General features: G+C 39.9%; 1 protein-coding gene across 1 annotated transcript in view; it reads right to left on the bottom strand.

Moving 5' to 3' along the window:
• The window catches only part of LOC126210361 (zinc finger protein 501-like), a 131487-nt gene that overhangs the window by 97230 nt on the left and 9764 nt on the right, over positions 1–24493 (bottom strand). The window lies entirely within an intron of this gene.

The following is a 24493-nucleotide window of genomic DNA, read 5'->3' as shown; positions in this document are numbered from 1 at the left end:
TTAATCATAGCAGCACACCAAGGGAATGAAAATTTTATCTTGGCTACATCCCTAAAAATTCAACCCAATGATGGAAATTTCCAAAACACAGTGTCTGAACGAATGAGTTTTTCTAATGTTCACAGTGTTCAGTCTCATTGTATTCTATACAGTTTTTCTTCAGAAATGCTTCATTCATTCACATCTCTTCTCTGTTGCGTGTGCTTAATGACAGTTTCCCATCTTCCCTTTACCTGCTAGTTTCCTCAGAGTAATAAAACTTTCTTACCCAGAAACACAGGCAGTAATTGATTATACAATGAAACTGTCAGTTTAGAGTTATTTTATAGTGCACATAAATTCTACATAGTGAAGAAGAGAGCATATTTAAGAACAGATTCTCCAAATAGTATTTTTACTGAAACAAGTTTCAGTTGTGAACAGCATCTGCTGCTAGCTCACACAAACCTGGGTGCAGCAACAGGATACACGCAAGACCTGCCCATTATTTTGTTTTTATTCTGTTTGTAGAAGAGAAGAGAAGAGGAGAGAAGAGAAGACTAAGCTACAGAACGATCAATGTGGGAACATCATTTACAATTAAAAAAATTGAGAGCAATTATGCAGAGTGCTTGGTAGTATTTTGCAGAAGAAATGGGAAACATAGAGCAATCACTCACTCACTCACTCATTCACTCTCTCTCTCTCTCTCTCTCTCTCTCTTTCTCTCTCTCTCTCACACACACACACACACACACACACACACACACACACACACAGAATAATTACTGAGATGCAATTATTGAAAGCAGTTGCCTAAGCCGACGGAGTTGGGGATGGAATAGGAAAGGGTGCAAGGAGGGGGTAGAGGGAGACAGTCAGGTCTTTGGACAAATGACTCTGCAGTTGCACAGAAATATGAAAAGAGTGCAGAGGGTAGAGCAAAAAGAAACATAAGAAGAGGGAAAGAGGGGAAAAAAGGAAGGAGAAGGGGTGCTAGAGAGAATGGTCATGACAAGGAAGTAGAGAGAGAGAGTTGGGAGAGGGGAAAAGAGAGGAGGGGGGGGAGAAAGGACAGGGGAGGGGGAGGAAGGAGGGGGAGGGGGAAAAGGAGAGGCAGAGAGGAGAGGGAGAGGGGGAGGATGGGGGAGGAGAGAGAGAGAGAGAGAGAGAGAGAGAGAGAGAGAGAGAGAGAGAGCATGTTCACATGGAATGTAGGGGAGGACAAGTGCTAGGAGAAGGCACAATTTGGGTAGAGGAAGAGTCGTGTGGACAGAAGAGAGAAGGAAAAGGTAACGGGAGGTAGTGGGAATAGATTAGCGGATGCTTAACACAGGGGGACTGCGAGAGTATGGGATATACTGGAGAGATAATTGCCATCTGTGTAGTTCAGACAAACAAGTGCTGGAAGAGAGTATTCAAGTGGAACATGTAGCAAAGCAGCTGTTGCAAATCATTTGTGATGTGATGTGCAGCATGTTCTGAAAACAGATGGCCAAGTTTGTGGTTCATCACAGTTTGGCAGTGGGCATTCAGGTTAGTAGACAGTTGGTTACTTGTCATGCCCACATGGAATGTGGTACTGTATTTGCTGCTTTCATTTGTGGCCCTGTCTTTTATTGAGTTGGACTGAAATGTGGTAGATAGTGGTGGGTGGGTTTATGGGACAGGTCTTACATCCAGACCAGCCACAAGGGAATGACACACAGGGTGCAGTATTAGGAGTAGTATTGGAATATAAATGGGCTAGGGTATTCTGTAGATTGGGTGGGTGGGGGAACACTACTTTCACGGATATGAGTAGGATTTTGAATGGGGCATCCCTCATCTCAGGGCACGACGAGAAGTAGTCGAAGCCCTGACAGAGAATGTCGCTGAGCTTCTCAAGGCAAGGATGATCAGAAGAGTGCTGGTCGGTGGCTGGTTAATAGGTTTACTGGTGTCAGAGAAGCAGGTGGAAGGGGGAATTTGTTTATAAAAGAGCTGAATACGATACTGTCTGTCAGTGGTAGGGTTATCAGCATATTTTTTGATGAGATAACATTGCTTTAAATTCCATTGTTGTTCTTTTGTAACTCCCATTTTCACCTGATATGACTCCTTGTAACTTTTTTCTTTTCCTGAAATTGAAAAATGACTTTTAGGGCATCATTGTGGGACTCTGGACAACAATTTTTTTTTTAATGTGACTGATATGTTAAAGTCACTACAAGTTGAAGCCTTTCAGTGCTGCGATAAAACTAGCAACAACGACTCCATGGGCACATAGTTGCCAAAGGGTCCGACTTTGGAGGGGACAATATTGTTGTTTGAAAAAAAAAAAAAATTAAAATAAAATAAAAACTTGGTTGATAAAAAATCAGTCTCGTTACTCTTCTGACACACCTTGTATCTTGTTAGTCATTTATTGCATAAATTATTTGAACACTGGGAGTATGGACTGCAAAATGTTGATAGTACTTTAGGACTTCAACTTCAAGAGATATGCAATCTAGTAGTTGAAAGGCATCTGCTTTATCTATTTACGAATCTGCAGATTGAAAATACGAAATTTTCTGTTAATAATGTAAGATACTAGGTTGCAGCTTTTTAAAATATAAACAGAGTATAGCTATTATTTCCAAACATTAACAAAATCTGTCATCTTTAATTGCCATTAGTAAAGTGATTCTCCACTTTCCCTTTAGCTGCTACTTCTTGGAGTAAACTCCATTTCACACAAAATGAAACAATCAGGTAAGTGTTATTTGATAATGCACAGACTCCCTGCAGAGTAAAAGTTATTAGAGAACCTCAACACTATGAATGGAACATATTTAAGAGCAGATTCAAATAGTGGTGAGAGAAGGTTCAGTTGCGAATAGCAACAATCTTTACCACTTAAACACAAACCAACTTGGGGTGACAGGGTACTAGTGCACACACACTATGTGTCCAACATTCTATCTGTATCCAATCAGAAGAAGAGAAGAGAAGATTAACCCTTTCCTTTATCCAAAACAAAATGCAGCTGGAGAGAATTATCAAACCTGTGCCAAGAAACATTAAGCATAAGCAGGCTTTTGTTATTACTGCATAACACCAATAGAGAGAACTGAGAATTTAAAATATAATACTAATTTTCCTGATGTAGACATCCAACAAAACATATTAACATTCTATATCTTATCAAACTCAAAACTGACAAGGTGGGTGTACAAAGAAAAATTATTGGGAATCAGCAGCAGTAAGTTTAATAATGCACAAGAAAATAGAAATATTGGTGAACTTCTATAAACAACATAATGTACTGATTATTGTAGCCAAGAGGTACACATAGTCACGATTCAATATATTAAGAATATTATGAGAGAGAAAAATTTCAATGTGATGGGGGACTGTAATGCAATGGTGTGAGAAGGAAAAATTTTAGAAAAACATTAATGAAAGAGGAAGTAGCCTGCTAGAATTCTGTACAGAGATGAATTTAATTGTTGTGAACAACTGATTTAAGAATAATGTAAGAAGACAGTATACATTCAAGAGACATAGAGATAGTGGTTAGTTACAGATTGTCATACCATCATGTAATCTGAGACTGAAAAACCAGGTTTCAACTTGCAAAACATTTCCAGGAGAAGATGAGAAATGTAGACATAATATATTGGTTATTAAATGAAGACTATATGTGAAGAAATTGAAGAAAGATAGGAAATAAATGAGATGGGACCTGGATAAATGAAGCAATCTGAAACTGTTAGAGTGGAAAAAGAGACAATTCAGTGATGACTAACTGAAACAGGGGAAATGAATACAACAGAAAAGAAATGAGTAGCTCTCAGAGATGAAATAGTGTGAGTAGCAAAGGATCAAACCGGTTCACAGACAAGACCAGTACAAACTCTTCAATCACACGTGATATTAAATTCAACTGCTGAAAGGAAAAAACATAAAAATGCAACAAATGGATCAGGTAAAATGGAGTATGGACGTCTAAAAAATATCACCAGGAACTTGAAAAGAAAATGCTATGAAGTGCTAGAGGAATAATAAAAACAGTAGAAGGATGCAAAAACAACAGGAAAGAAATATGCTGTCTATAGGAAAATTAAACTTAAGGCTGAAACGTGCAAGGAATACATACAAGGCCTGTATAAGGGAAAGAAACTTGAAGAGAATATAATAGACAGGGAAAGCAAAGTGGATGAAAATGAAGTGGTAGATAGGATACTGCAAGAATAATTTGACAGGGAACTGAAAGATTTGACTTGAAACAGGACACTTGGAGTAGATGACCATACGTCAGAATTATCAAGATCCTAATGTGAATCAATTGTCATAACACTGTTCCAGCCAGTATGAAGCATGTATGATAGAAGTGACATACTGTCAGACTTCAAGAAGAATGCAACAATCCAAATTACAAAGAAGCCAGATGCCAATAGGTGCATTTTTGATGCATCAGTTTAATAAGCCATGGTTGTAAAATACTACATGAAATAAATACAGAAATATTGAAAAACTGGCAGTAGTTTATCTGGGAGATGATCACTTGGGATTCCAGAGAAATGTAGAAAAACAGAAGCAAAACTGACTATATGACTATCTTTGAAAATAGTTGATGAAAAGTAAACCACATAAACAGCGTAATAACACACATTTGGTCAAATTTTTATTTTCTCAGTTACAGATGCTTTTTTGTTGTTACGTGTTTGCTTCTTTTTTTCTTTTTGTTTGGTTCTACAGACATTTTTTCTTTTCAAATGTTTTCTTCTGATGGCTAAATAAAATGATAAAAATGTGTAACACTTGCTCTATCACAAGCTTCCAAATGGACTGTCTTACTCATTCCCATACACCAGGTGTTTGTTGTACCTGCTGAAATCCTTGTGGAACATGCTAGCAAAGGATGCAACATTCACAAGAGGTCTTGAATACACTGGTAAGTTCTTTAAATGAACCCAAAAATAAAAATTCAATGTCTTGAGTTCAGGAGATCAAGCAGACCAACATATTGCTGCCCCAAGACCGATCCATTTATTTGGGTCATTGGAAGCATCTGATTTCACCCGCCTGCTCGACTCATGATGTAATGGTGTATGTGGTGTGTGACATCACTATAGTGCAGTGTTTTTGAGTTTTGGGGTTTTGGCATTGGTGATGTTTTGTGCGTATGTAGGTGTGGGAGTTTGTGGTTGTGAACTGTTTTATTTGTGGTTTGCTGATAGATATCAAGGACTGCGTTTGAGCTATATAGGTTATAAATTGTTGCCATTTTGTATACACTGGAAGTAGGCGTTTCCATCATATTGATGACCTCATGGGTCAAAGCAGATGGGTAGAATTGGATACTTCCCTACTGCCATTTATTTGGGAAGCACTGAGCTAAAATTGTTCTTGCTTTCAGAGAAATATTATGCGCTGCCTCCCAGTGCACAAACCAAATGTTCTGAGGTAAGTGTAATGGAACATCTTCCAATATAACATTTAAATGTTCCATTAAAAATTCACTGTATGGTGTTCCAGTCAGTGCTCCAAGGAAACTGAAAGGTAAAGTTTATATGTCTCCGATCATGCCAGCCCATAAATTAAAATTAAACTACAGTTGACACCTTGTATCCAAAACTGCAAAATGATTCTCATCTGCCCATAAAGGAGTGTTGCAAAAATTCTGCACTCCATTTCCACTTCATCAGTGAATAGTATGGTAGACAGAAAGTGTTGGTTCAGAGCACACATTTCCAGTAGCCAAGTAGAAAGAGATTTTCTGTGATTCAAAATCTGTTTCAAAAAGACCTTGCACTCTCTGAAAATGGTATAGACACGAAAGTTGCTCTCTTAAGACTTTCCACACTATCAAAGCCTCACATTCTCAGTTTCTTCTATTTCTCTGATACTGATGCCATTATTGTCCTCAATAAGATGAAGTACTGAATCTTCTAAATCAGACTTCTAATGTTATCTGGTCCTCCACAATGAAATGACCTGCTCTCAAAACAGCCTCTCCTCAAAAGATATTCATGTATTATTTAAAATGTCTTATTGTACAATAAATGTTTATTAAGTAGTCTTTCAGCAGACAAACATCTGCTTCACATGCATTGCAATTTGCAAGTCCACATATCAGGTCCACATATACCACGTGCTTATTAGAATACATTTTAGCAAGAAATGTGCAGTACACACTAGTCCAATAAGGATACGGCCAAACAGGCATTGTACCCAGGACTGGAAGCCAGACACAACACTGTTTCATCTGTGAGGTCCTTATCTTTGAGACTGACACTAATACTTTGGGATTTCCTACAGCTATTGCTAACTGTGCCAGATGGATATTCACTTAATGAGAAAAACCACTGTGTGCACTCCACACACAGTCAGCAACCTGAATAGCAGCCGCTGATGTGTAGTGCAACCCCCTCCCCTCCCTCTGGAGCCATTTAGGAATATCCTACAGTTCTCAGCTCCATGGTACAAATCTTGGAAGTCACAGCCTAGCTTGTCACAGAGCCTTCAAAGTCTCTGATTCGAGGATTCCTTTCGGCTTAGAGCCAGGAGGTTACAATCAGTTCTGGGGACAATGTTTCAGACTGTGAGCTTCACAGAAGTTCCTGGTCCTCTTAACATTCTCTGCCAGTTGCTCAAATGATCCAAGTGTGGTCTTGGAGCACATACGACATGCATCATTTGTTTCAATGTGCTCCACAATTTGCAGCTGGTTGCACCCTGTTTTCTCTTAACAGCTGCCAGAATAGCTTCTTCAAATTGTTGAATGAGGCCATTCAGGCATAAACACTGGACTGTCAAACTGATCCTCCACACCCACACTGCTATTTCCCTAAGAGGAATGAAGAGATTGCTAACCTTTCACACATATATCCCCCTGACACAACAGTCTTCCCAACATGTGAAGTTTGTCTCTGTGGGAGACAGGATAGTACTCGAGGCACCTTTTGTACCTCTTTGGCAGTTCATCTTACACATTACTTCATTGCAGCTTCCAACCACATGACAGCAGGCAGGTCAATTGCAGCTGCCTATGCACAGTGACTAATTCATCCTGTGCCTAGGAACAGAATTCACAAAAGGGCTGCACTATTTATTTCATTATTTACTAATTATTACATATAACTGTGCATAAATCAAGGAACATTATACAATAGGGCCTTACCAAATAAAGCAGTGCACCTGTTGCGATACTGACGGCATAATTGGGAGGACAGAGCTGCTCTGCCCGATCATCCTGATTAGGGTTTTCTTGGATCACTAAGGCAAATGACAGGATGGTTCCTTAATCAAGGCCATGGCCGATCACATCTCCACTATACTCTGCATACCACTGTGAAGTGTACAGCAGAGCATATGTAGCACTGTACTAGTTATTAGGACATTTTACCTTTCCATTTCCCAGAAGAATGATTGTTTAAATGCCTCCATGCATGCTGTAATTAATCTTAACTTGTCCTCATGGTCCCTTTGGGAGCAGTATGTTGCAGCTGAAGTATATTCCTAGAGTTATCATTTAAAGCTGGTTCTTGAAAATTGTTAGCACATTTTCTCAGGATAGATTCCATCTTTCTTCAAGAGTCTTCCAGTTTGGTTCTTTCAACATCTCTGTGACACTCCCCCGCAGGTCAAAATAACCTGTGACCACTCATGTTGCCCTTCTCTGTATATGTTCAGTATCCTCTACTAGTCCTATTATGTCTGGGCCCCACACAAATCTACTTCTACATCTACACTCTGCAAACAATGGTGAGGTGCATGGCAGAGGGTTTCTCATGTTCCATTCATGCATGAAGCACAGGAAGAATAATTGTTTGAATACCTCTGTGCATGCAGCAGTTACTCTAATATTCCAGAATTCGAATCAAGAACAACTATCAACATGAGTAACTTAGAGGTAGATATCCTCGGAGCAGTGAAGCAACTAAAATCACTTAATAAAAGCAAGTCTTCTGCTCCAGAGTGAATACCACTTAGGTTCCTTTCAGAGTATGCTGATGCAATGGCTCCATACTGTAAAGCCACACCCTCCTCTAATGTTACCTTTCCTCAACAGAAGTAATCGATACCAAAAATATTTTTTCGAATATCTCAGCTGTTTTTCTAAAAGAATTTCATATGATTTTGTACATGAAGTGGTATTATTCACGATAAAATACGTAAAAAGAAATTACTTTATTTTAGTTGTTACTGTTGGTATGTTAGCTCTGAATGTACGGTTTAAATTATTTTTCTTTTAGAAACATTTCAAATTATGAAATATTTGGCACACTTAAAATTTCTATTTTAATTACACAATATAGTGTAATTTATTAAATTTATTTCTCAATGCATTTATAAAATAATAATAGATATTAACAGAAAGTCATTTGTCAAGAAATTTGTAAACTCTTTGGAATATTGCTAGTACCGCAGAGTGGATTGGTAGTGGGCATGCCCCTGATGTGATTGGATGTGTTTTCATTTTTGGGAATAACAATGTAATTTTTGGCTTTTTTGAATTGGAAATTGTAAAAACAGTATGATGTAGAAAAATGTGAGAGAATGAAATTAACATGAAAACAGAAATTACAGAGCAGGCTTCTTTCAGTATTATTTACGTCAATTGGAACCATGAGAACCTATAATGTAAAAAATTTCAGCTTCAGGAATCAGCCCCTATACATGAAGGACTGCAGCCAACTACGAGAAAAGAAGATATAAAAAGTTTATTGTAAATTTTACTCGTCTTGAAGCTTATTAAAAGAGTGAACTATAGACACAGACAATCAACAAATGATGTGAGGGAGGGGTATATTACACGTGGTGGCATTGTCTGGGTTTAATTGACTAGTAATGAAGTTTTGTCTGCTGCAGAAGAAGGGAGAGTGATTTGTGTCATTTGCAGTTTATATATGAATGGATTTCTGATCACGCAAAGAAAATACAGGGTTTTTACAAAAAGTAATGAGACTGAGCTTGTGAATCAAAATTTATTGTAGATATCGCTACAACTACTTAGTACTCTTCAATGTATGACCCGTGAGAGTCAACAACCCACTGCATCAGAGATTTCCACACTTCAAATGCTGCCTCGAATGCTGAGTCCGGGATGGCCTTCAAAGCCCTCGTCGCGGTGGCATGGACCTCCTCCAGGGTCCCATGATGGTGTCCGTTCAGGGAAGTTTTTAGTTTGGGCAACAAGAAAATGTCTGGCGGGGCCATACCGGGACTGTAGGGGGACTGGGGAATCATTGGAATCCCTTTCTTGGCCAGGTATCACCACCATGAAGCAGATGTGACTTGGCGCATTGTAATGATGCAGCTTCCAATCATCGGCTATGGCTGGCCTCACGTGATGGAGCCTGGCTTTCAGTCTCTTGAGCACTTTGCAATAAAAAGCACCTTTGACAGTTTGGCCTCGGGGCACAAACTTATGATGAACCATGCCCCTGATGTCGAGAAACACAATCAGCACGGCTTTCACATTCAATTTTCTCATACAAACATTTTTTGGGCATGGGGATGCTGTGGTGTGCCTTTTGGCACTCATGCACTTTGTCTCCGGATTGCACTGAAACACCCAGGGTTCATCCCCAGTGATAACGTTATCTAAAAATTCCAGATGAGCTTCAAGGCTCTGGAGATTGTATCAGGCATCCACACATGCTTGCTTTTTAAGGTCTAACAATATCTTTGGGACCATCTTGGCGCAGATCTTCCTCATTGACAATTCTTTGGTGATGATGATGATATACAACGTCATTTGATCAAGTCCGAAGTATTCTGCTATCATCCTGACACTCATTGGACAGTCGGTATTCAATAAAACATGCACACAGTCGATGTTTTTGTCAGTTATGCTGGTTGACGGGTGTGTGGAGTGGTCCTCGCCTTCAACGCTGTCTCGGCCCTCTTTAAAGCTCTTCACTCACCTGAAAACCTGGGCTTTTGGCAGGCAATCACCGCCGTAGGCTTGCCGAGACATATACAATGTTTCCGTAGCCATTTTTTGTAGTTTCACTCAAAACCTGATGGCATAACATTGTTCAGTTGTTTGCTGCATGTTGTGCAACGACCGACGACTTTGCGGCGTGTCCACTCAATCCACGATGCTGGAGGAGGTCCGTGCCACCGCGACGAGGGCTTTGAAGGCCATCCCGGACTCAGCATTCGAGGCAGCATTTGAAGTGTGGAAATCTCTGATGCAGTGGGTTGTTGACTCTCACGGGTCATACATTGAAGAGTACTAAGTAGTTGTAGCGATATCTACAATAAATTTTGATTCACAAGCTCAGTCTCCGAGACAAGAGCCCGCAGGCAACTGGCATGCCATGCATTTTTGGCCAGACACTCCCCGCAACCAGTCCCCCCGGGCGAGTACGCACTCTGAAGTACAGTTGCATCAGCAAAAAATCTGTCTCATTACTTTTTATACAAAACCCTGTAGACCGAGGGCTGCCCAACAGAGCTGCATCAACAGTGACGATGTACTACCAACAATGATAGACTGGGTCAAATGGCAGAGGACTTTGAAACTTCAACCATGGGCATCAAAAAGGAAAGATAAGTACAAACTATTTGTGAAATTAATTTGTTAGTGGACTCATGTGCTTGTTAACAAAATGAATAGAGATGAGGGCAGGTGTGATGTAGAAGCAAAAGCTGTGGGACCCAGTCAGGACATGTTTGAACCAAGTGATATCACAGTCAGCAAAGAAACTGTAGAAACTGATATTTTGCACTTAATTTTGGCAAAGGTAGAGGAAATAAAGACAGATAACAATAGTAAATTGGATAGGGTGCAAGATCAAATGGACCAACTTAGTAATCAACTTTCAGAGCTAAAAAACAGGCTGCCAGAAGGGTTAAAAAATGGGAATGACAGAGTTGATGTTTTAGAAAATAAATTTATTGTTTTGGAAAATGAGTTGATAGCCGAATTGGCAAGACAGCCGAAGAATTTTAGTGAAGTCAGAATTGAACCCAAGGCTGTAGCGGAAAAAATGTAACAAATCATTGACAGTTTAAACCAAAAAATTTTAAATGTTGAAGACAATATGCAAAGTAATGTAGATCAAAAAATTTCAGCAGTTCAGGAAAATTCCATTCACAAAAATGTGTATTCAAACAATGGTAGTGCGTGGTCCAACAGTCCAACCAAAAGCTTTCCATCAGACAATTTACATCCAGTGGATTTTGTTCACCACTGTAGAGATAGTTTTGTATAAGGCATGAGTGACAATGAAAACATTAAATTTGTTAAAGATGTCTTGAAGGCGAAGATCTATCATGGGTAAATTTAAGTTTAAGTAAGTGGGGAAACACATCAAAGTTTTGAGAAAGGTTTTTTTAAATAAATTTTGGTTGGAAGCTGAGTATGGGAGAATTATAAGAGAATTTTTGAATGGCCCTATTTATAGGAATAGGGACAGTATTTTGAAAGAGTTTTGTAAGAAGCAACTTAAGAAATTAACACAACTTGACAAACCGTTTGACAAAATGACATTGATTGATGCACTCAAAAAGAGATTATCAGAAGATTGCAGTGAGATTTAGTACATGGACCTGACAGTTGTCTTGAACAATTTTTACAATATGTTGGTTGGTTGGATATGGCAGAAAAAGAAGAATGTACGATAACAATTGGAATGATAGAAACCACAATGGGAATAATTACAAAAACAGAGACAATGGTAACTTCTATCAGGATCAAAATGTTAACAGAGAGAGAAATTTTGAACATCAGCAGGATAGGAATAATGGGGCTAACCTTGGACATTTTAATAGAAGAAACAATCACAGAAGTAACTGCTTGGGAAATGGCAGTCCACCACAATGAAGGTTCACAATTTTGGGGTGAGGAAACACAACTAGGACGCCCAAGTTACAATCACAATTACACAATAATAACTGTGTTAATGATGTGGCACAGGTATCTGACGTTGAACAGAAGGAATATCACATTTCTCATTTATGTTTCATCAAAAGCTTTGGAAAACTATGTTTAATTATGGTGACATAGGTACTAATCACAAACCAGAATGTGAGAGTAGTGAGAATTTTGATGTAGTATGTAAATCAAGTTATGATTGCATTGGATCTGAACTGGATGGTATTTTTGGTATAGATGTGAAAGAGAGCTGTTAAATAACTGAGGTTGGTAAGTCTGAGACTGGTAGCTTATTGCAAATGAATGTAGGTGTTGATGGAGATTAGACTTGTGTTTTTAATGATGTTGTTGATAAAGTAGTTTTGGCAGAAGAAGAAGAGGAAGAAAAAGATGATGATGATGATGATGAGTATCAGGTATTTGTAGAGTTTAAGAATAATGAAGTTTCGGAGTTATTAGTGAATGATATTGACAATATAGATAAGGTAAGCGAAGTATGTGACAATGTAGGTGAGAGTCATGGAATACCAAGCAGGAAGCGTAATTTTGACAGTAATATATTTTGTGTCCCTTCTGTAATAAGTGATATTAGTTATGCTATGGAACCCATTCATTGTGTTCAGTCTTTACCTGGAAACATGAGTAACCAAAGCAACACTATGATACCAGCAAAGTTGATAAAACCCTGTAAAGACAGTATGGATGTAGCATTTGATGAAACTGGAAGTGATCTTTTACATGAAGTGTCTAATAACAGAGATGATGATTTAGATTTTGAGTGTCCTTACACTAAGATTAAGATTGATCAGTGAGAAGGAAACTGTCTGTTTGATACAGGTAGCCTGATTTGTGGTATATCTGAACAATTTAGAAACAAGATCCACTATAGTAAGAATGTTGTGGAAATGCCCATTGTAGGTATAAAGGTAAGAGGTGCTTCAGGCAAGTAAAGCAAATTGGTGTTTAGTATAGGAGACAAAACCTTTGAACATGGATGCTTAGTGAGTCCTAGTCTTGAAGAAAATATAATTCTCGGTATGGAGTGGACAGGAGAAACCTGAGACATGATGGTAAAGGCAGACTTTCTAAGTCTGAGGTAGGAGATCTTGTGTTGGTGTAAGCCAAAGAGAAATCTAAAATGTTGACATCTGAGAGAAATAATTTTTTTGTTATTTGTATTGGACCACTTGAAAATCCACATCTTAATGCATACAGCCTTGTGTATCCTAAATCTAACAAGTTTTTTGGATTACACAATATTAACTGAAAGCATATAGACATGATCCATAAGTATCTACATTTTTGTTGTTGTCATTTTCCATTGTCAGGAATGTTGTATGTAAGATCATATGATTTCTAAAGTTCTGTCCCATCTATTGACAGAGTTTATATCTATGATACACTATATAATTATGTTTTGTAATAGATTTGTGCTTTAGAATTTGATACATATATGCCATGAGACTAAATGAATAGATCCTTTTACAATTCTGAAATGGGACAATGTTCATAAATTGTACTGTAAAAATTAGGAATAGTATCTTACTATATCTGTGTGTATCACCTTATTAGTTAATTTTTTTCATTGCATTTAGCTCCGTTTATTTAAGTTCCATATGTGAACACTTTTAATCCTATCTGATGAAAATCCTATATACTTGGTTTTGCAATATATAAATAGGCAGATCATATGCTGTGTGATGTGAAGAAGGTATTGAACAGCACATTTAGTAAGCAAAACAGTGTTTCAGGATTTGATATGAATGTTAAACAGGAAGTTACCTATCCACTGGAGCAAATGATGAGAAATGTAGGGAGAGAACTGAAAGATGTGGACAGATCCATTCACCACACTGCTGTATGGCTGTACCCTTGCTGGTCCAGTCGACTTACAAGAGATCATAGGTGATGGACAATGTACTCAAACATCTGTCAACTGACTGAGATTTGCAAATAGTTAACCAAGATTGCCACAGACAGTGTTAATGCACATAAATGTATGTTTTTTAAAGAAAGGGGATTGACTTCCCAATGTATTTTTTTATCAGTTGTAAATGAATCTTCTAGACCTCTATGTATGTAGGTTAGTTTGTATGAACAGTCAGCAAATAGTGTGGAAGACATTTATAGGCAGTATAACAAGATGTATACATTTATGCTTTCACACCCTGATTTTGATCCTCAATCTACTCGATTATGTCATCATTCAAAGCAATTTATGACTGTTTATCCGTATTTATCCTGAGTACAGCAATATTGTATCTGACTGGAACTTGAGTTGTGGTCAAACTCACGATTAGCTCTGTTTCATGTATTCCTGGTCATTGCAACTGTGTGTGTACTCAAGGAGAGTGTTATAATAAATCACCCTCCTCTAACATTACCTTTTTTATATATAGAGAGGGGGATAACCGATAAAAGTATACTATTGATTCTTGCATAGGTTAAAATTATCTCGGCTGTTTCATTTAAAGAATTCATATGATTTTGCATATGATGTATTATATATTTTAGGCTAAAATGTATAAAAAAGAAATTAATATGTTATTATCTATATGTACTAACAGTTAAAATTACTCTTCTTTTTAAAATAATTGAAATTACAAAATTTATGTCATACTTAAAGTTCATTGCACAATCTAACACTAATTATTAAATTTATTTCTAGATTGATTTAAAAAATAATGATATATTTTAGCGAAGATTCTTCTTTGGTAAGGAAAGTTTGTAAATTCTTTTGCTTTGTAAACTCTTTGGAATAATGTGAGTACCACAGAACGTAAGGAATGGTGGGCATGCCCCTGATGGAAGTAGACATTTTCTAAGTTAGTCACCAACAATGTAATTATTGTTGTTTTTTTTTTGTATGTGGAAAATGTAAAAATTGTGTATTATTGAAATATGTGACAAAGAATAAAATTTAAGAATAATACAGGCAAATCTTCATGAGTTATTTAGTCATCAAGAATCTACAATACTGGAATTTCAGCTGCAAGAGTGTACCACGAGACAAGACTTGGAGCCTTCAACAACAACAATGAGATAATGAAGATAAGTAAACAGTTATTCCTTTGTATATCTACCACCTCTTGAAGCTTTCAAAATTTGTGCAAAGAAACAGAATTTTAATGGTGATAAGTGGGAGGGTAAGATTACAGTGTACAACTACTGATTGAGGCTAGATGTTTCTTATAATTACTCTTTACATATGATTGATATGTTTATGAACTTTATTCATTTTGTTGTGGCGAAACGTTTTTTGCTGGCTTGTACCCGGTGTGGTCTGGATTCGTAGATCAGTCTCCACATCATAAGCTAAGGCCCCAATATTTTTTTCATTATTTTGGCTTTTCATGAGTCAACATATCCTTAAATACTCTGGTTTAAGTGGCTGATTGATTTTTTTGCCATATTCCTACTTGTGATTGGTATATTCTTCTGGTCTGTACCTGTCGTGAGTTTTTCGAGCCGGTTCACACATCGTACACTTAGGCTCTGAATTTCTCTTCTCTTTTGAAGATTTTGAAAGTGTGATTTTATGTACGTAAACTTCCAATTTGTAATTCTAATAATTTACCTCGTTTCTGCATTTATTTCTATAGTTTAGTGCTGTAATAATGTAGTTTCGATTTTGTATTGTTTGTCTTGTGACAGAATGTTCCACAGATCTGAAAATCTGAATGCCATGTCTTGATGTACACTCCTGGAAATGGAAAAAAAGAACACATTGACACCGGTGTGTCAGACCCACCATACTTGCTCCGGACACTGTGAGAGGGCTGTACAAGCAATGATCACACGCACGGCACAGCGGACACACCAGGAACCGCGGTGTTGGCCGTCGAATGGCGCTAGCTGCGCAGCATTTGTGCACCGCCGCTGTCAGTGTCAGCCAGTTTGCCGTGGCATACGGAGCTCCATCGCAGTCTTTAACACTGCTAGCATGCCGCGACAGTGTGGACGTGAACTGTATGTGCAGTTGACGGACTTTGAGCGAGGGCGTATAGTGGGCATGCGGGAGGCCGGGTGGACGTACCGCCGAATTGCTCAACACGTGGGGCGTGAGGTCTCCACAGTACATCGATGTTGTCGCCAGTGGTCGGCGGAAGGTGCACGTGCCCGTCGACCTGGGACCGGACCGCAGCGACGCACGGATGCACGCCAAGACCGTAGGATCCTACGCAGTGCCGTAGGGGACCGCACCGCCACTTCCCAGCAAATTAGGGACACTGTTGCTCCTGGGGTATCGGCGAGGACCATTCGAAACCGTCTCCATGAAGCTGGGCTACGGTCCCGCACACCGTTAGGCCGTCTTCCGCTCACGCCCCAACATCGTGCAGCTCGCCTCCAGTGGTGTCGCGACAGGCGTGAATGGAGGAACGAATGGAGACATGTTGTCTTCAGCGATGAGAGTCACTTCTGCCTTGGTGCCAATGATGGTCGTATGCGTGTTTGGCGCCGTGCAGGTGAGCGCCACAATCAGGACTGCATACGACCGAGGCACACAGGGCCAACACCCGGCATCATGGTGTGGGGAGCGATCTCCTACACTGGCCGTACACCACTGGTGATCGTCGAGGGGACACTGAATAGTGCACGGTACATCCAAACCGTCATCGAACCCATCGTTCTACCATTCCTAGACCGGCAAGGGAACTTGCTGTTCCAACAGGACAATGCACGTCCGCATGTATCCCGTGCCACCCAACGTGCTCTAGAAGGTGTAAGTCAACTACCCTGGCCAGCAAGATCTCAGGATCTGTCCCCCATTGAGCATGTTTGGGACTGGATGAAGCGTCGTCTCACGCGGTCTGCACGTCCAGCACGAACGCTAGTCCAACTGAGGCGCCAGGTGGAAATGGCATGGCAAGCCGTTCCACAGGACTACATCCAGCATCTCTACGATCGTCTCCATGGGAGAATAGCAGCCTGCATTGCTGCGAAAGGTGGATATACACTGTACTAGTGCCGACATTGTGCATGCTCTGTTGCCTGTGTCTATGTGCCTGTGGTTCTGTCAGTGTGATCATGTGATGTATCTGACCCCAGGAATGTGTCAATAAAGTTTCCCCTTCCTGGGACAATGAATTCACGGTGTTCTTATTTCAATTTCCAGGAGTGTATGTATAAAATATGACTTGCATAGTAGATATTTTTCTTATGGTTTCTGCAATATGTTATGTATCAGATACTTCTATACATTTGTTTTAGTGCGTCAAGAATTTCGATGCAAATTCTAGAGACCCTCAGCTTTCCACCATCCCGAACACCCGATATTTTACGTACAAACATGAGAAACAGAAGAATGTCTACCGTGTGCCGGTTTTGTGTGTGCACAGGGTGGACGTGTGTCAAGAGAATGCCACAAGGTTAACGGTTGATCGGTGGGGGCAAGTGGTTGCCTTGCTCGTCACAGAAGTTACATGACCAGCACTACGAGTAAGCGCGCCTTACTCCGTGACGGTGCTACATCAGTCATTATTGTGAATAAATGAATTGTGTAAAAGAAAAGAAAAGATACTTACTTTCACTTGGTTCCTTACTGACTCTCTAGAGTTGCAGATGGTGGACTTGTGAGAAACTTGAGAGATTTTTTGGAACAGTATTTATTGTAAAAGTAATCAATCATTTCTGACGGACCGGGAGTCACTGGATTTACGAAATATGATTCATTGATGTGAAACTGTTATGTGGTGTTCTGTTAGTGGAAGTGAAATATAGTAGGGTTGATTTTAAAGTATCATGAGTGTACGCAATCATTTTAAGAGTATAGAAAATTCCGCCAAACAGCATCATATCTTCAGAGAAGAAGTTGGGCAGATCGTCGCAGCCGGCTATCCTGAGAAGACGATCGGCAAAGCACCTCCAAGTAAGTGTGAGTCTTGCACACCAGCACCTCATTGCTTCCTCTAGTCACCAGAAACTGCCAGATTGTATTCTATCTTTTGGCATTATTTTGTACACAGTTTGGCAATCCTTATAGTCTGTTAAAAAATATTGTAAACACATTGTTTTCAAATTTTGTGAGGGGGATATTGTAAAGGGGCACCCTCCTCTAGTATTACCTTTCCTCATCAGTAGTAACTGATAGCAAAAATAATGTTTTCGAATTTTGAATAGGTTAATAATATCTCAGCTCCTTTCCTAAGAGAATTTCATATGATTTTGTGCACAATGTGGTATGATTCACGCTAAAATCTGTAAAAAGAAATGACTTTATTTTTGTTGATACAGTTGGTATCTACTAGCTCTGAATGTACAGTTGAATTTTTTTCTTTTAGTAACATTTGAAATTATGAAATATTTGGCACACATAAATTTCCATTATTAATTATGTAATTTAGTGCAATTTATTAAATTTATTTCCAGATTCATTTATAAAACAGTAATAGAAATTAACAGAGAGTCATTCATCAAGAAAATTTGTTATTACTCCAGAGTGGATTGGTAGTGGGCATACCTCTGATGTGATCAGACGAGTTTTCAGTTTTGAGAATAACAATGTAACCTTCGACTTTGTTGAAGTGGAAATTGTAAAGACAGAAAAATGTGAGAGAATAAAATTTGAACCTATAATGTCAAAAATTTCAGCTTCCAGACTCAGCCCCCAAATATGAAGAAATGGAGCCAACTACATGAAAAGAAATAAAAATTTTACTGTATGTAAATCTTACTCCTCTTGAAGCTTATAAAAAAGAAATGATGTGAAGGAGGGGTAGATTACAATACTTAGCAATCATATACAACCGCTCTCTCAATGGAGATCCTTACCCAAAGGCTGGAAAGCTGCACAGGTCACAGCAATATTCAAGGAAATTAGAATGAGTAATCCACTAAATTACAGGCCCATATCATTAACGTCGATATGCAGCAGGACTTAGGAACATAAATTGTGTTTGAACATTATGAGTTACCTTAAAGAGAACGATCTACTGGCACGCAGTCATCACAGATTTAGGAAACATTGTCTTGTGAAATACAACTACCTCTTTACTCACATGAAGTGTTGAGAGCTATTGACAAGAGGTTTCAAATTGATTCTGTATTTCTAGATTTCCAGAAGGCTTCTGACACTGTACCATACATGTGGCATGTAGTGAAATTGAGTGCTTATGTAATATTGTCTCAGTTTGTAGCAGTTGACTGAAAGTCACCAAGTAAAACAGAAGTGATTTCTGGCATTCCCCAAGGTAGTGTAACACACCCCCTGCAGTTCCTAATCTATATAAACAATTTAGGAGACAATCTGAGCAGCCTTCTTAGGTTATCTGCAGCTGAAACTGTCATTTATCATCTAGTAAACACATCGGAAGATCAAAACAAATTGCAAAACAACTTAGGAAAGATACCTGAATGGTGTATAAAATGGAAATTGACCCCAAATAATGAGAAGTGTGAGGTCATCCACATGAGTGCTAAAATGAATCTGTTAAACTCCACTGTCTGGGATCCTTACCTGATAGAATTAACAGAGTACATTGAGAAAGTTTAAAGAAGAGCAGCACATTTTGTACTATTGTGCAATAGGGGAGAGTGTGTCACTGACGTGATACAGGATTTTGTTGCGGCAAAATCTTCTCATTAAATTTCAGTCACCTACTTTCTCCTCCGAATGCAAAAATACACTCCTGGAAATGGAAAAAAGAACACATTGACACCGGTGTGTCAGACCCACCATACTTGCTCTGGACACTGCGAGAGGGCTGTACAAGCAATGATCACACGCACGGCACAGCGGACACACCAGGAACCGCGGTGTTGGCCGTCAAATGGCGCTAGCTGCGCAGCATTTGTGCACCGCCGCCGTCAGTGTCAGCCAGTTTGCCATGGCATACGGAGCTCCATCGCAGTCTTTAACACTGGTAGCATGCCGTGACAGCGTGGACGTGAACCGTATGTGCAGTTGACGGACTTTGAGCGAGGGCGTATAATGGGCATGCGGGAGGCCGGGTGGACGTACCGCCGAATTGCTCAACACGTGGGGCGTGAGGTCTCTACAGTACATCGATGTTGTCGCCAGTGGTCGGCGGAAGGTGCACCTGCCCGTCGACCTGGGACCGGACCGCAGCGACGCACGGATGCACGCCAAGACCGTAGGATCCTACGCAGTGCCGTAGGGGACCACACCACCACTTCCCAGCAAATTAGGGGCACTGTTGCTCCTGGGGTGTCGGCGAGGACCATTCGCAACCGTCTCCATGAAGCTGGGCTACGGTCCCGCACACCGTTAGGCCGTCTTCCGCTCACGCCCCAACATCGTGCAGCCCGCCTCCAGTGGTGTCGCGACAGGCGTGAATGGAGGGACGAATGGAGACGTGTCGTCTTCAGCGATGAGAGTCGCTTCTGCCTTGGTGCCAATGATGGTCGTATGCGTGTTTGGCGCCGTGCAGGTGAGCGCCACAATCAGGACTGCATACGACCGAGGCACACAGGGCCAACACCCGGCATCATGGTGTGGGGAGCGATCTCCTACACTGGCCGTACACCACTGGTGATCGTCGAGGGGACACTGAATAGTGCAGAGTACATCCAAACCGTCATCGAACCCATCGTTCTACCATTCCTAGACCGGCAAGGGAACTTGCTGTTCCAACAGGACAATGCACGTCCGCATGTATCCCGTGCCACCCAACGTGCTCTAGAAGGTGTAAGTCAACTACCCTGGCCAGCAAGATCTCCGGATCTGTCCCCCATTGAGCATGTTTGGGACTGGATGAAGCGTCGTCTCACGCGGTCTGCACGTCCAGCACGAACGCTGGTCCAACTGAGGCGCCAGGTGGAAATGGCATGGCAAGCCGTTCCACAGGACTACATCCAGCATCTCTACGATCGTCTCCATGGGAGAATAGCAGCCTGCATTGCTGAGAAAGGTGGATATACACTGTACTAGTGCCGACATTGTGCATGCTCTGTTGCCTGTGTCTATGTGCCTGTGGTTCTGTCAGTGTGATCATGTGATGTATCTGACCCCAGGAATGTGTCAATAAAGTTTCCCCTTCCTGGGACAATGAATTCACGGTGTTCTTATTTCAATTTCCAGGAGTGTATTTTGTTGATGCTACCCAACATAGGGAGAAATGATCAACATAATAAAATAAGGGAAATCGGAGTTCGCACAGAAAGATATGGGTGTTTGTTTTTTCTGTGTGCTGTCCAAGACTGGAATAAAAGAGAACTATTGAGAAGGTGAGTCCTTAACTTTTCCCAGCGAATTGAATGTTCAAATAACTTACGGGTTTGCTGCCGGGTGACGTCATCGAACACCGCTGATATTTCGACAGGAGCACACCCTGCCATTTATGCCTTGAGAATGGCAGGGTGTGCTCCTGTCGAAATATCGGCGGTGGTCGACGATGTCACCCGGCAGCAAACCTGTAAGTTATTTGAATATTGTGAAGGTGTCCGCTGCTTGTGGTATCGCGGTAGCATTCTCACTTCCCGATTATGGGGTCCCGGATTCGATTCCCGGCGGGGTCAGGGATTTTTCACCTGCCCAGAGATGACTGGGTGTTGTTGTCTTGTCATCATCATCATCATCATGATCATCATCCATCCCCATTACAGTCGGAGGAAGGCAACATCAAACCACCTCCATTAGGACCTTGCCTAGTACAGCGGTGCAGGTCTCCCGCATCGTACCCCTACACACAGTCAAGGAGCATGGGATTTCATTTACATTGAGAAGGTGGTTCGATGAACCATCTGCCAGGCACTGAAGTGTGATTTGCAGAGTATCCCTGTAGATGTATCTTATCCTCACCATCCCTATGTGAGTGATATGTAGGGGGTTGCAGTATATTCCTAGAGTCATATTTTAAAGCCGGTTCTTGAAACTTGGTTAATAGACTTTCTCAGGATAGTTTACATCTATCTTGAAGAGTCTTCCAGTTCAATTCCTTCAGTATCTCTGTGAAACTTTCGCATGGAGTAAACAAACCTGTGACCACTCGTGCTGCCCCTCTCGGTATACATTCAACATCCCCTGTTAGTCCTATCTGGTACACGTTTCACACACTTGAGTAATATTCTACAACCAGTCAATGACCTCCTTTGTAGACTGATTGCATTTCCCCAGTATTCTACCAATAAAGCGAAGTACGCTACCTGCTTTATCCATGGCTTAACTTATGCGATTGTTCCATTTCACGCCCCTACTAAGTGTTATGCACATGTTTTTCGGTTTGTTTACAGATTTCAACTGTGACTCACTGATGTTATAAGCATAGTATACTATGTTTCTTCGTGTGCACAATTTTAATTTTCTGAACATTTAACGCAAGTCACCAGTCTGTGTGCACTTTCAAATCTTATCAAGGTCTGACTGAATATTTGTACAGCTTCATGCAGACTGTACTTTACTGCAGATAAATGACTCAGCTCCAAAAAATTGTAGTTTACTACTAACATTGTCTGCAGGATGATTAATATACAGTACAAACAGCAAGGGAGCCCACACATTTCCCTGGAACACACCCAAACGTACTTCTACATGTGTCAATGACTCTTTAGCCACTACAACAAGCTGCATCCTCCTTCCTCCTGTCATAAATTTTGTCTTATATTCCATATGATCGTACTTTTGATAATAAGTGTGGGGAAGTCTCAAATGCTCTTCATAAATCAAGAAATATTGCATCTACCTGACTACTTTGAGCCAGGACGTCATGTGAAAAAAGTGCGAGTTGGTTTTCATATGATCTATGTTTTCGAAATCCGTGGTGGTTGGCATGAAGAAGGCTGTTCTGTTCGAGATATCTCGTTATATTTGAGCTCAGAATACATTTTAAGATTCTGCAACAAATGGATGCCAAGGATATCGAATGGTACTTTTGTGGATTATTCCTGCTACCTTTCTTGTAGACAAGTGTCACTCGTGCATTCTTACAGATACGGGGCATGGTGTTTTCTTTAAGGGATCTGGATAGATTATAGTTAACAGAGGGGCTAACTCAGTCACAACTCAACCTATAGGCTACCTGTCTTATCCTCATATAGCATGTTGTGGGATATTCAATGTAAAGTAGGACACAGTCATGATTTTTAGAAGTTTAAAATTTGGTACATTTTATATAATGTTTAAAAAGGCTGGACTTTTATTGTATGGCAACAATGGTTTGTTGCCAATTATTGCTTTCCCTCCATAATTTGTAGGCATTTTTGTAAGGCCATACGTTTTTCATGTGATGAGAGTGTGAATTATTGGAGATTTTGGACTTTCATTCCAACTAACGTGCGGGTAATAATTAGTATATCATTATTTATATTACAGTTACATACCTTATGTATTACATAAACAGTATAAAATTGAAGTATGTAACATACAGGTTAGGATAAATAATATAATACAACAACTTTCTTGTTACATGAGTCAATTTCATGTAGTTAAGTTTTTATATTAAGAGGAATGTAACATCTAACTTTATCTTGTTCAGTAATTTACTTCTTTGTATGAATGTGTAACTAATATCACTATTAAAAACTTCCCAGTTTCTACCAATATTGTAAAAACAGAAAATTAAATTTGTAACATGAGTCACAGGTTTTAAGGTTAAAACAGTAGGATGCCCTTAACAGCAGCAGAAAGATAGAAAGGGAGAAGGGAAAAGTTAAAGAGTGAAGGAAAATATGAAGGATTTAAGAAGTAGCATCTGGAAGAAGCTAGAAAAGTCAACAGAAGCAGAAACAAAAGTTCTTACAATTGAGTCAACATAAGCAACGACCTTTATTAGAAGAAAGAAGAGGTAAAACTAGGAAGAGAGTTAGAAAACATAGGCAAAGTAAGATGCAAGATCAGCAACCTAGTGAAGCTGGTTTGGCACCGTATAAGTCATATAGTGCTCTGGGTAAAGTCACGGCTTGAGCCAATCATTTTTTGCCATCTTCACCACGGCATAAAGTTGTACTATTTGTCTGTAAGTTGCAGTGACTTGTGCGGAAATTCATCAGATGGAAAGTCAGAAACACCCAGTCATGGCAGCAGTCCACAAAATAGAGGCCTTAGTTGTGAAACTAGACACATGGTAACTGGTTTCTATTGTCATGACAATGTTAGTCGCCTGCCACCAGGCAGGAAGGACACAATAGTGATTAGAGAAAATAACGAGAAGACAGAGCACTCATTTTCATAACTTAGTCAAGTCCATCATGGAAACACATGAGGCATTCAAACACGAACACCCTGAAGTTCAAATTGGGAAATCTAAGTATGCAGAAATACGGCCACCACATGTTCAGTTAAACAGCAAACTACTACATATATTTGTATAAATATCATGAAAGTTTCATTAATGCTATCAGCAGCCTTCATGTGAAACATGATAATATTCCAGCCTACAGCAACACATTTGTATCAAATATCATATGCCAGCCACCCAGTGAACTTTGATGGCAGAATGATTGTAACACATGTCAGAATGGTTGAGGTTTCAACAAAGTCTATAAAATTGATATGCTGGAAATTGTGAGCTGATTATGATATGTTTTGGAGATGGAAGAAAATGGCTCTAAAATTATTAGTCAATGATATAATGATATAATGAAATACATAATTTCCATAATTCCTCAGTTTCTTCTTCATTGCTATACAAAGAGAGCTCAGTCTGCATCTTAGTATGAGCAAAAGGAAATGGTTCTGAGCCAAGATTCTAAGCAGCTTGC

The sequence above is a fragment of the Schistocerca nitens genome, chromosome 10 (genome assembly GCF_023898315.1).
Source record: "Schistocerca nitens isolate TAMUIC-IGC-003100 chromosome 10, iqSchNite1.1, whole genome shotgun sequence".
NCBI lineage: Eukaryota > Metazoa > Arthropoda > Insecta > Orthoptera > Acrididae > Schistocerca > Schistocerca nitens.
Note: the sequence above shows the minus strand (reverse complement) of the source record. Positions and strands in the feature narration are given on the sequence as shown.